This window comes from Colobus angolensis, unplaced genomic scaffold (genome assembly GCF_000951035.1).
Source record: "Colobus angolensis palliatus isolate OR3802 unplaced genomic scaffold, Cang.pa_1.0 Scaffold99, whole genome shotgun sequence".
In the NCBI taxonomy this organism is placed as follows: domain Eukaryota; kingdom Metazoa; phylum Chordata; class Mammalia; order Primates; family Cercopithecidae; genus Colobus; species Colobus angolensis.
Window position 1 is genome coordinate 3683129 of NW_012123931.1, and position 11410 is coordinate 3694538.

Here is an 11410-nt window from a genome sequence, read left to right on the forward strand (position 1 = left end):
CGCCGCCCCGACCCCGCGTGGTCCGCCAACTCCCTCCTGCGCGCGGAGAGAATGGGCATTGTTCTCGGGGCCCCGGAGAGCGCGAGAGCGGCCTGAGGTCTGTGCCCTGGGGCTCGGGAAGGCGGACGCGACTCCGCTTGCGCGAAACGAGCGAACGACACATTATTGTCTTGGTGTGTGCGGGTTTTTTGAAAGCCGTGGTGGGGCTCCCAGCTAGCCAGTGCGTGCGGGGCAGTTTCTGGGAAGATACCCTAGAGCTACTCTGGCAGGGCCTGTCGGCGGGGCCGGGGTCTGGCGGGGAGGAGATCCTCTCTCCTTGAGCCCCCTCAGGTGGAGCGGCTTCCTGCCAGCCTGCGTGGCCTCTCCGTTAAGACTCCCCCGCCAGACAAAACCCCAGCCGGCCGCGTCTCCGGGGCACTGGACAGCCCCGTTTTGCAGAGGCCTCGAGCGTGAGGTCACCAAAATCCCTGACACCTACTGTCCCGCGCCAGGTCGGGCAGGATTACGAGGCCCCACTTTGCAGATGAGAAAACTGAGGTGGGGCTCTTTTGAGAGACCTCACTGTGAGCGTGCGCGTCCCGCCCGCTCTGGGAGTGGCGTCCCCGGCCTCCCGAGCTTGGTGCAGCGAAGCGACAGGGCGTGGCGCCTAATTGTCCCCACGCCACGCGCGGGCTAGAAACCCTCAGTCGGGGCGGGCCAACCCTGCAGGCACCGCCCCTTCCTCGGGACCGCTCCGCCGGGGCCCCAAGGGTTTCCCCACCACCGTGGGGCTCCCCACGCGTCAGCCAGCCGCTGCCCAGCCCATACCCACTCCCCCGTGGGGCTGGGCCCGCCCCTGACGCGGGACGCTGTCGCAGTGGGGCCCCCCTTCCAAGCTGCGACTGTGCTTCAAGTCCTTCGCCAGTGGCTGTCCCTGAAACGGGGGATCTCACGGCATGATTTGTAGGGGTGTTTAGTATCCCCCAAATCTCTGCCAGCTCCACCACGGCTACCGGAAGTAAACAATAGAAGCTAATTCAAAACTAAGTTCCCTTCCAAAAAATTACAAAAATTAGTCGGACTTGGTGGCGCGTGCCTGTAGTTCCAGCTCCTTGCAGCGGACTGAAGCAGGAGGATCACTTGATCTCAGGGGGTTGAGATTGCAATGAGCTGTGATCACACCACCGCACTCCAGCCTGGGCGACAGAGCAAGACCCTGTCTCAAAAACAAACAAAAAATCTGCCAGGTGCAGTGGTTCACGCCTGTAATCCCAGTACTTTGGGAGGCTGAAGTGGATGGATCACCTGAGGTCAGGAGTTCTAGACCAGCCCGGCCAACATGGCGAAACCCCATCTCTGCTAAAAATACAAAAATTAGCTGGACGTGGTGGTACGCGCCTGTAGTCCCAGCTGCTGGGGAGGCTGAGGTGGGAGAATCACTTGCAGTGAGTCGAGATCAGGCCACTTCACTGCGGCCTGGGCAAAACAGCGAAACTCCATCTCAAAAAAGAAAGTCAGGAGCTGCTTCAGTGTACAGTGGGTGACCCAGATCGGCTGCTGAGGTCCTGCCCCCCTTAGTGCTACCTCAAAAGCTGAAGATTTTGAAAAATCCCAGGCCATCTGAGATGCCATTCCTGCCTGGTCCCCATGGCCTCAGCCACACTAGCCAGGTTCCATCTCGGGGTTTCATCAGCTCAGATGAGGTGGGAGGCCTCTGTGGTGTCTCCTCCTCCCACCACTTAGTGTTGCCTGAGTTTCCATGGCTCCAGGATACCAGCCCTGAGGGATGGATGTTCTCAGAGAAGCTCCTGTCCCTAGCCCTGCCCTGAGCCCCAGGCTCTAATGGGGTAAGTTAGTCACCTTCCTACCAAATTGCCTACCATTAAGAATCCAGGAGTCCCTGCCTCCCAGTCACGAAGCAACTCTCTTTTTCTGAGGTGGAAAAGAAGCCATCTCCCAGCTCTCTCCCTCTCCACACTTTGTAGCCTGGAGGCCATCCTGCCTGGCATTCTACCCTTAGAGTTTCATTCTTTTGTGGTTTTCACAGCTTTCAAACACTTGGAGAAAGATGTGCCCCCAGGTGAGGTTTGGGTAACTCCTCCTCTCCCATCCCCACCCTAGAAGAGGCTTGCTGCACCTCCACTGCCCCTCAGGCCCAAGCTCCCGTCTCAGTCTTCAGCCTCTGTGGAGTTGAGGACTGCAGCATATCTCAAGGGCACTTGGGGAGGTGCCGCTGCCCTGCATCCTCCCAAACCCCACAGCTCCTTTCACCCCTCTTGGTCTCCCTTTTGCCCCCCACCTCCACTTCCACTGAGCTTAGGGCTCAGCTCACTGCCTGCCAGGCCCAGCTGCTCTGATACCCTCCTTGCCCTATTGTCCTTACTCTCTCCTCTGTCTGCCTCATCTGACTTTGACTTCTCTGGAGGCAGTTGATTCACCTCTGAGCCTTGCCCCCAGGGTCACCTCCCTGGAAAGCCTTCCTGGGGCTGCCCTGGTCTGCCCCCCTGCTGAGGACAATCTGGCCTGCATGTGCACTCCATTCTGTGGACCATGAGCCCCTCCCAGACCAAGCTGGGCACAGCTCAGGTTCTCACTAAGGGCAGGGGGTTGCCATGGAAAACCCGTCACTACTGACTGGCAAGACAGCGCCCAGGCAGAGTGGCATTGTGGGAACTGTGTCCAGTATGGGAGGTGAGGGCAGGGCCAGTCTTCATGGTCCATCTTAGAGAAGCCTTGTGTGGCAGTGATATTTTGGAGGGGAGGCAATTTTGGAGGGGGCTGCAGGAGCCTGGGCCTGGAGTAATGGGAGAGGAGAGTCAAGCTGTCCAGTGGGGAGAAGCCCTGGTGGGCAATGGTGCCATCCTGAGTGGAGAAGTCCTGGGAATGTGAGGTGTGGGGAGGTCAGGGTGGGGGTGGTAGAGGTGCCAGGTATACCCACTGTTAGGTGAAGACAACTCCTGTGTACTTTCAGAGCCTGGGCAGGGTGCCTCATGCCCACGGTTGGGAGTCGGGACGCAGTGGACTTGGGCCCAGACCCTAGAGGTGAAGAGGGTGATGGTGAGGGGTATAGGGATGGCAACACTGGCAGAACAGCCCCTGTCTACCATCTGACCTCCCTCACCAAGCTGGTGGGTGAGAGATCTGTCAGGGCCTCCATCTTACAGCTGAAGCTATGGAAGCCAGAGAGGTACCTGAACAGTGACTTGACTTAAAGGCTCTGACACCCACATCATAGCTAAACTGTGGGGTCCCCCAAATGCTTCCCTGCCATTTCCAGACTCCCACACTGGAAGGAGGAATGGGGCTCTGGTGCAGACAGTGTTGGGTGGGAATTGCAGCTCCTCACGGGACTCCTTGCCAAACTTGGGTACTGGCTTCCCTTCAGGAGTACCTGCTGCATCTCCTCAGACCTGCTGCTGTGAGGATAATGGGGTTTGTGTTTATTCAGCAAGTGGCCACCCCTGGCAGCACCCACAGCTCATGGAAACCACAGGGAATTGAGAACTCTTTAGTGGAGTTGAGGCTGGTGTTTAGTGAAGTTCCAATCACCAGGAGACTTTCGGGCCAGAGGATCAGGGTTGAAGGGTTTTAGTGCGTGCCCAGCCACAGGGCCTCAATTCTGAGTCTGAGAAGAGGCCTCAGAGCCTGGTGCTTTGGGAAGCCAGGACTGCCCCTGATCTGTCCTGCTCTCAGGGCCCACTGAGGCAGAGCCTATGGACTTGATGCCCAGCCCTACCCGCTGTCTCCAGAGCTCCTATTTCCTTGGGGCATTGGACCATGTCTGCCCACAAAGCCCCACTGAAGGGTGTAGGTGAGCATAGGGAAGTTGGGCATGGCAGCTCCCTTGGCCCCGGGCTGAAGTCTGGCTCCTCTCTCCCTGGCAGGTGCTCCAACAGGGCCCCTGAGCAGGACTGGAGGCAGTCAGAGAAGGACCTGTGGGAGCAGCTGGTAGAAAGCAGGCGGCAGAGGGCCGAGCTGGCCAGCCATCTTCGAGCAGTGCTGGAGGCCCTATCGGAGCAAGCCCTTGTGCTGCAGAGGCGAGAGCATGAGCTGGGACTCAGCTGGTCCTAAATCAGAAAGTGAGGCCCTGTCCTCCGCCACTCCTTCTTCCTGGGCTTTCTGTAGCTGAAAGGAGGTCCGCTGAGCTACCAACATCCCCTTAGCAGGCTGAAAGCTCCAGAATGCGCAGAGCTGGTGTCCACATCTGGTGCCATATTCTCAGGGAGGCTTGCCGGGGTCTGGGGCACCCAGAGGAAGGGAAATGGAGTCCCCAGCAAGGCTGCGGTGTTGAACAGAGATGTCTCTGAATGGTACCCCTGGAAGGGTGCAGGGTGTTGCCTGGGAGGCATATGTTTGGGGTGGCTTCACCGCTGGAGGTGAAGGAAGGGCCAGGGTCCCTGTGGCCCCCCAGGGAGAATCTGAGGGGGGGAGGGGCTGGTTTTAGCTCCATAGACTGAAGAGCTTCCTTAGAAGCGCCATCTCCCCAAGTGAAACAGGCGATCCCCAGAGAGGGGGAGATGGCTGTGCAGGCTGAGGGTTCTTGGGAAGATTACCAGCATCCCTACCTTGTGTGAGGGTAGGAAAGGGACACCGTGTGATGGCCCAGTTACCCAAGCCTTCAGTGACTCCGTGTCTTAGCTCACAGCTGGCCCTCCTGGAGCCACTGCTCCCTTACTAGGCCTGGGGGACCCTTGGGACCTAGTTGACAACCTCACGTCTGCCTGCCCTTTAGCATGCCACAGCAGTTCTGCTGGCCTCCATCCTGAAACCCGTCAGCAGCTGGAGAGCAGCTGGAGAGGCAATGTATCTCGGACCCAGCTGGAGGCAGAGGATGCACAGCTAGTGTCGTGATAGATAACAGCCGAAAGCAGCCCTTCAGGGCCCCAGGGCACGGGTCCATGCTGGGCTGTCAGCTGGGCTGTTGGCTGCCAGTCTGCCTGCGTTATCAGAGGCTGCAGACACTGCCCTGCCTGGTGGGAGGCAGGGAAGCTAGGCCTACCTATCCGAGGCTCTGTGCTGCCTTTGACCCTCCCACTCAGTCTCCTCCCAGCAGTGGAGTGCTCCCTGGCCTGCCTGGAGCAGGAGAGGCACCAAAGGCAGGGATCCCAGGGACAGGCTGAGTGGAGGAGGCCAGACCAGGACATAGAAGACAAGTGAGTGGGGCTGGGCTGTAGGGGAGGGGTGGGGTGGCAGGGAACAGGCAGACAGTCTCTTCTACCCACAGGATCCTGCTGCTGCAGACAGAAGTGGAAAAGGCCCAGCGGCATTTGGACCAGATGACCCAACAGCCTCTTGGCCCAGAGCCCAGCCCGGGGATACCCCAAGTGGGTGCATGGCAGGCCCTGAGCACTGGCCCTGCCGTACCTTTGACCCTGCCCTACACTTTATTCTCTGGTCCTCATTATTGGAGCATTATCTGGAGAAGGAGGGCAGCACAGGGGCTTAGTCCAGCCCAGAGAGGGATCCTCTTCCAACATTTGGGAATACCCTGGGATCATTCAGTGACTTCCCTCCTGGTTCAGATGGGAAACTGAGACAGAGGGCAGAGGAGAGCTTGTTCAGAGTCATAACTTGAGTTGGGGCCAGGACTCTGCCACAACATGCCCTTAGGCATCAAGGGTCTGCCTAGACTATCCCAGTGTGGTCTGGAAGCTGGAAGGAGACCCCAGGATTCTGGACCAAGTGTATCCACAGGAGATGCTGGTGCCAGGCCTGCAGATCCAAGAGCAGAGCTGGGATGGAGGCAGGGCCCAGGAGCTTTGGGACCCAGAGTCTCCATGCCAGCAGCTGAGACCCCTGCCCAGGCTCAGGACACAGTCCATCTGCAGGAACAGTTACTGATGCTCACTGAGGTTGGTCAGGACAGCTGGCAGGGAAGCCCCACAGGAAAGGGAATCTGGGCATTAGCTGATCCAGGCCATGCCCATCTGTACCAGGGGGCAGAGGCAAGGGAGCCTAGGCCCCATTCCTGGGGGATTTCAGTGTAGGGTGAGGGGATCTGGGGGCACAGAGGAAAGGAGAATGACAAGAAGAGACAGATTCTAGCAGCGCGTCCACACAGTGAGATTCCAGAGAGCACTATCCTCATCCTCACATAACTGGCCTCCCTGCTAGTGTGCAGCCAGGCGCTGGTCCAGAGTCATCCCCTGGAGCGTAGAGGAGACTGCAGGCTGGGGTGGTCAGAGAGGCCTCCTGGAAGGGCTGAGACCCAGATGAAGTGGAGTTTGGGGCCGCTGATGAGAAGAAGGGGCTGCATGGGTAAAGGCTGGAGCCCCACAACCCTGGTGGAGGCTGAGCCACAACTGGGTGGGGTAGAGGTCTCCCCAGGTAAACAAGAGACTCTCAGAAGAGCTGGGCCGGAGCTCCCAGCAACTGGGGGCCTGCTTGGAGCATTTGCAGCATCTGTAGGAAGAGCAGATGGTGTTGGGGGGTTGTGTGCAGGCGTTGGAGGCAGAGCGCACCTGGCTACTTCGGGAGAAGGTGGTGCTGCTAGCAGTAGTGGGTGTGACCCCGGGCCAAGAGGCCTGGTAGGTGGCTGCTTGGGCCCATCCTCAGACTGTCCAAGCCAGGCTGGTGTGGGTGCTCTGTTCTCACCATGGGTGAGATGGCCCTCTCAGCAGGCGGTGGGCCAGCCTTTGTCACCAGCTGGCTGAGGGGGAATAGCCCAGAGCCCTAAACCCGGAATCACTTGACCAGAGCCAGTCTTCCTTCCCCAGGTATCAGTGCTCCTGGTTTTCACATTCTGACTTACAGGGTGGGAAATCTTTCAGCTTCAAGAAGTCCTGTCTCGCCTACACATGGCCAAGCCCCTCCTGCTGGCCCGGGGGCAGGTGGGAGGTGGGGGTGAGATGACCTTAGCTGCTGGGTGCAAGTCAGGGTGCTTGAGAGTAGAAGTGCCCAGTACAGAGGGGTTCTGTGTGTTCAGGGAGCCATGAAAGAGGCATCTCTGCCTCACTCCCATGAAAGAGGCATCTCTGCCTCACTCACCGTCCTAGCTCATAGGACATAATAATCATTGAAAGGGAGTGGGGTGGGGGTGATCTGGGGTCCATGCTATACCTGGACTGCCCCATTTCTTCCAGTACACTCCAGGTCCCGGAGGTACTAGTGCCCCTCAGGAAACAGCTAGAAGCACAAGAATCACATCCCAGGCTTCGTGAGGAGATGGCTGAGTACTGGAGGACACGCTGGCACCAGGTGGCAGTTGCCCTGAAATTTAAAGAGGAGGAACTGCAGAGACTCCAGATGCAGAGTGGGACCTGGCCTCCCCAGGTGGGCATTCTCTGTCTCTCCTTCTTCTGCACCCCCCACAACCCTGTTCTCCCCATTGTCTTCCCCACTGCCCAGTCTTTGCCATACAAACCAACTAATGTCTTGCCCCCTCCTTAGGATGCCCCCATCTTGATCCTATACTTCCTTCCCATTTTCTGGCTCTTCCTCATCATGCCTCATCATTCTCCATCCATGTGTTCAGCATGCATTTATTGAGCATCTGCTACATGCCTGGCCCTCTTCTGTGTACAGAAGCAATGTCAAATCAGATCACTCCTTGTCCTCAACAGCTTATGTTTTGGGGGCACCCGGTAATTGAGCAAGCAATTATTTATTTATTATTGGTTGATTTACAATTGATTGATTGATTGCATCACAGTCTCTGTCACCCAGACTGAAGTGCAGTGGTGCAATCATAGCTCACTGCAGCCTCGAACTCCTGGGCTCAAGCGATCCTCCTGCCTCAGGTAGCTGGGACTGCAGGCACGCATCACCATGCCTGGCTAAGTTTGTTTTTGTTTGTAGAGATGGAGGTCTCACTACATTGCCCAGGCTGGTCTCGAACTCCTGACCTCAAGCAGTTCTCCCACCTTGGCCTCCCAAAGTGCTGAGACTACAGGCACGAGCCACTGTGCCTATTTTGTAAGCAATGATAATTTAATGTGCCAGATGAGGGAAGAGGCACAATGGGAGTTGGTTAAGGGATGGCAAATAGGAGAGTCCCTCCCAGAGAAGGGTTTCTGAGCCTCTGAACCGTCACACAGGCATTTTCCAGGAGGAGAGAGGGAATGAAGGGCATTTCAGCAAGAGGAAACTGCATGCGCATATACCCAGAGAGACAGGTGAGGAGTGTTGTAAATAGTCCCTGATCCAAATGAGGACGACAGTGGGTGCAAGGGTTACTATGGATATGGGACAGGGGCCACATCTAGGGTTTAGATATCCCAGCTCCTGTCCATCTGACTCAACTCTAGCTTGGTGGCTGCCTTCTTCTGGCCAGCATCCGTAAGTGTCCTGGGCAAGTGTATGTGTGCATGGGCAGACAGACACACAGACATGCATGTACATACAGCCCCCCAAGATACACATCAGACATGTGCAGACACCCCCAGGTATGCACACACAGAGACACAGAGAGAGATACAGACATTAGCCATTATGATTGCAATGAGGTGCCTGGGAGCCATAGGGAAGTAGTGTTCTAAGGACCCCAGGTGGGATCCACACCCTGCCACAAGACCCCCGACTGAGCTGATCTGCTGATCACAATGGAAGGAAAAGGAGAGAAAGTTTAGCTGGCCTTGGGCCTCAGAAAAGGCTGAGTTGGTCTAAATCAGTGTATCTCAAACAGGTACACAGCTGTGCTCAGAGGGGGCTGTTCCTAAAATCAGAAGTATAGTCTGCCATTATGTATTTGTACAGAAGAAAATCTCAGGTTTTTTTTTTTTTTGTTTTGTTTTTTTTGTCTATTTCTCAAACCAGACCCTTGAGGGTCAGAGGATATATATCTTCAGGGCCTGGCTGGGCTATATTCTTTGGTCAAGTCTGAGGACCTACAGTGGATGGTGTCAGTGAGAAGGTAGTGGAGTGACAGAGGGCTGGGCCCTCGGCAGATTCATCTCCTAGCAGGAAGTGGTGCTAGGTGAGCCGGATGCACTTAGCCTGCACATAATGCATAAGCCAGTGCCAATTTGGGCCCCATGTGTAGGGCCTTCCAGCCCGTCAGAGACTGCCCAGGCCATTTCTGCTCCCTCCCTGGACCCCTAGAAGACCAACCCAGGATTCACCTTCTACGGGCAGGTGGGGACCCTGGGCTCTGGGCCTATCCAGTGAGGATGGCCTAAAATGCAGACCCTGGGTCCTGGGCAGGGGTCCTGTGCCGAGTGGCTGATGGACCAGACTAGCAGTGTACTTCCAGCAGGGCGAGGCTCTCAGAGATGGGGCAGCAGCTGGATAGGGTCTGGACGAAGCCATATTACATCAACGTCCGGCTGGCCAGGGGGTTTGAGGGCTCGGCGCCCAGTGCTCCCAGGGCCTCTGGCACGCTCCACCTCCAGTCCCATCCCCAGCCTCAAGCTTCTCCACCCAACCCTCTCTGGGTCTCTACCTCAGTCTGTCTTCAATCCCAGGATTCAGTAGTCTGCACTGTCCCCAGATTAGTGGCTATGATTGTGGGTTTAAATCTTGGCTCCACGATATACTAGCTGTGTGACCTTGGGCAGTTACTCTGCCTCTCTGGGCCTTCTCTGTAAAAGTGAAAATAACAGTTATCCTCCCTGAATGGGTGCCTAAGAGGGTGACATTTGACAAGCATGTGAAAACACATGGTATTCAGTCATGAAGCATTAGCCACTGATTGCACACTTCCTGGTGCTGCGGTGTGGCCGCTTTGAGGAGAAAGTTCTGCTCGAAATCAGGGTCCTTTTGGGGCCACATGGGGCTGAATCCCACTTACCCTCTGTGAGTTTGCTAGGGCTGTGGTAATAAAGTGCTGAAGATGCTAGCTTCAACGGCAGGCATTCATCGTCTCTTGGTTCTGGAGACTGAAGTTCGTGTCAGAGTGTCGGCAGGGTTGGTTCCTCCCAAGGGCTGTGAGGGAGGGTCTGTTGTAGGCCTTGCCCCCAGCTTCTGGTGCTTTGCCAGCAGTCTTTGACATTCCTCCTGGGCAAGGGATGTCTGCGTGGCATCTCCCTGTGTGTGTGCCTGTGTCCACATTTCCCCTTGGTATAGGACACTGGTCACCTTGGATGAAAGCCCAGCCTATTGACTTCATTTTGGTCTGATTACCTCTGTAACGATTCTGTCTCATTAGGAGGTACTGGGGACGTCAGTATATTTTTGTTGTTGTTGCAGGGGATACAGTTCAACCCAGAACGCCTCCAATTTGCTTCCTGCTACCTTCCTGGCTGGGTGGTTTGGTTTGGGTGTGACTTGGGACCTCAGGCCCCCAGCTACTCCCTCTTGCTTTTCCCATCATGTAACCACAGGACCCTCACGCAGCTGCAGAGAGGCCAGTGTGTGCTGAAGGAGCTGCTGTGAGTCTGGGTGGGCACCACCCAGTGAGCCCCCAGGCCCCTAGTCCACATGCCAGCCAGGGAGGGCAGGCCAGGTCCCAGGAGGAGATCCGCTCCCCTCTGCAGGCTGGACCTGCCCAAACCCAAGAACCAGGGTGAGGGTTTCTGCAGGCATGAGAGGATGGGATAGCAGGGCCCCTAGATGGGAATGCAGCCTGCCCCTCCCTGGCCAGTCACAGGAGCAGGATGCAGGCGCTGGAGAGGGAGAATGACCAGATGGCTGCTGGGATCCAGAGGCGAAAGGTAGGCAGGAGCTGGCTGCTTGGGGTGGTGTGAGGTGGCCCCACCTGCAGTCAGGGCCCCCAAAGAACCCCTCCTGAGGACCCTAGAGCCCTCCCCAAGCCTGAAGTCAGGGACTTGTGCAATAAAGTGGAGGCCCCGGCTGTGCCACAGCCACAGCTCTTCTCATGGGGCCTCAGCTTCCTGTGTGTTTAATGGGTCCCAAGCTCCCCACCCTGGCCCTGAGTACCAGGGTGCTCAGGCCCAGGGGTGTGGGGCCTCCAGGGCTACTACGGCCCATCTGTCCATGAACAGAAAGGGCCTTGCCCTCCAGCTTGAGCTGGGTGCCTGTGGGCAGGAGCAGGACTTTGGCTGCCACTGGCACCAGAACCCTCAGCACCAGCTGCTAGGGGTGAGGGTCGGGTGCCCCCAGGTCAGGGTGGCCTGAGCCTGCCCACCCAAGGACAGGTACATAAGGATCTGGACAATCCTGGCTGGACGCAGTGGCTCATGCCTGTAATCCCAGCACTTTGGGAGGCTGAGGTGGGTGGATCACGAGGTCAAGAGACTGAGACCATCCTGGCCAACATGGTGAAACCCTGTCTCTACTAAAAATACAAAAAATTAACCAGGTGTGGTGGCAAGTGCCTGTAATCCCAGCTACTTGGGAGGCTGAGGCAGGAGAATCACTTGAACCTGGGAGACGGAGGTTGCAGTGAGCCGAGATCATGCCATTGTACTCCAGCCGGGGCAAAAAAGAGCAAAAACTGTCACACACACACACACACACACACAAAGAATCTAGACAATCCTGCCCCTGAAGGGAGGGCAGCCACCTGCCTTCTTCCCACAGGGCAGACCCCAGC

The 11410-nt window shown here is 57.0% G+C and overlaps 1 protein-coding gene across 1 annotated transcript in view; it reads right to left on the reverse strand.

Moving 5' to 3' along the window:
• The window catches only part of CLK3 (CDC-like kinase 3), a 21860-nt gene extending 14767 nt beyond the window's left edge, over positions 1-7093 (reverse strand). The window contains exon 1 of the mRNA XM_011932903.1: positions 7039-7093. The gene's annotated coding sequence lies outside the window, so the exon portion shown is untranslated. The remainder of the gene's footprint in view (positions 1-7038) is intronic.
• Between the last annotated feature and the right edge of the window lie 4317 nt (positions 7094-11410).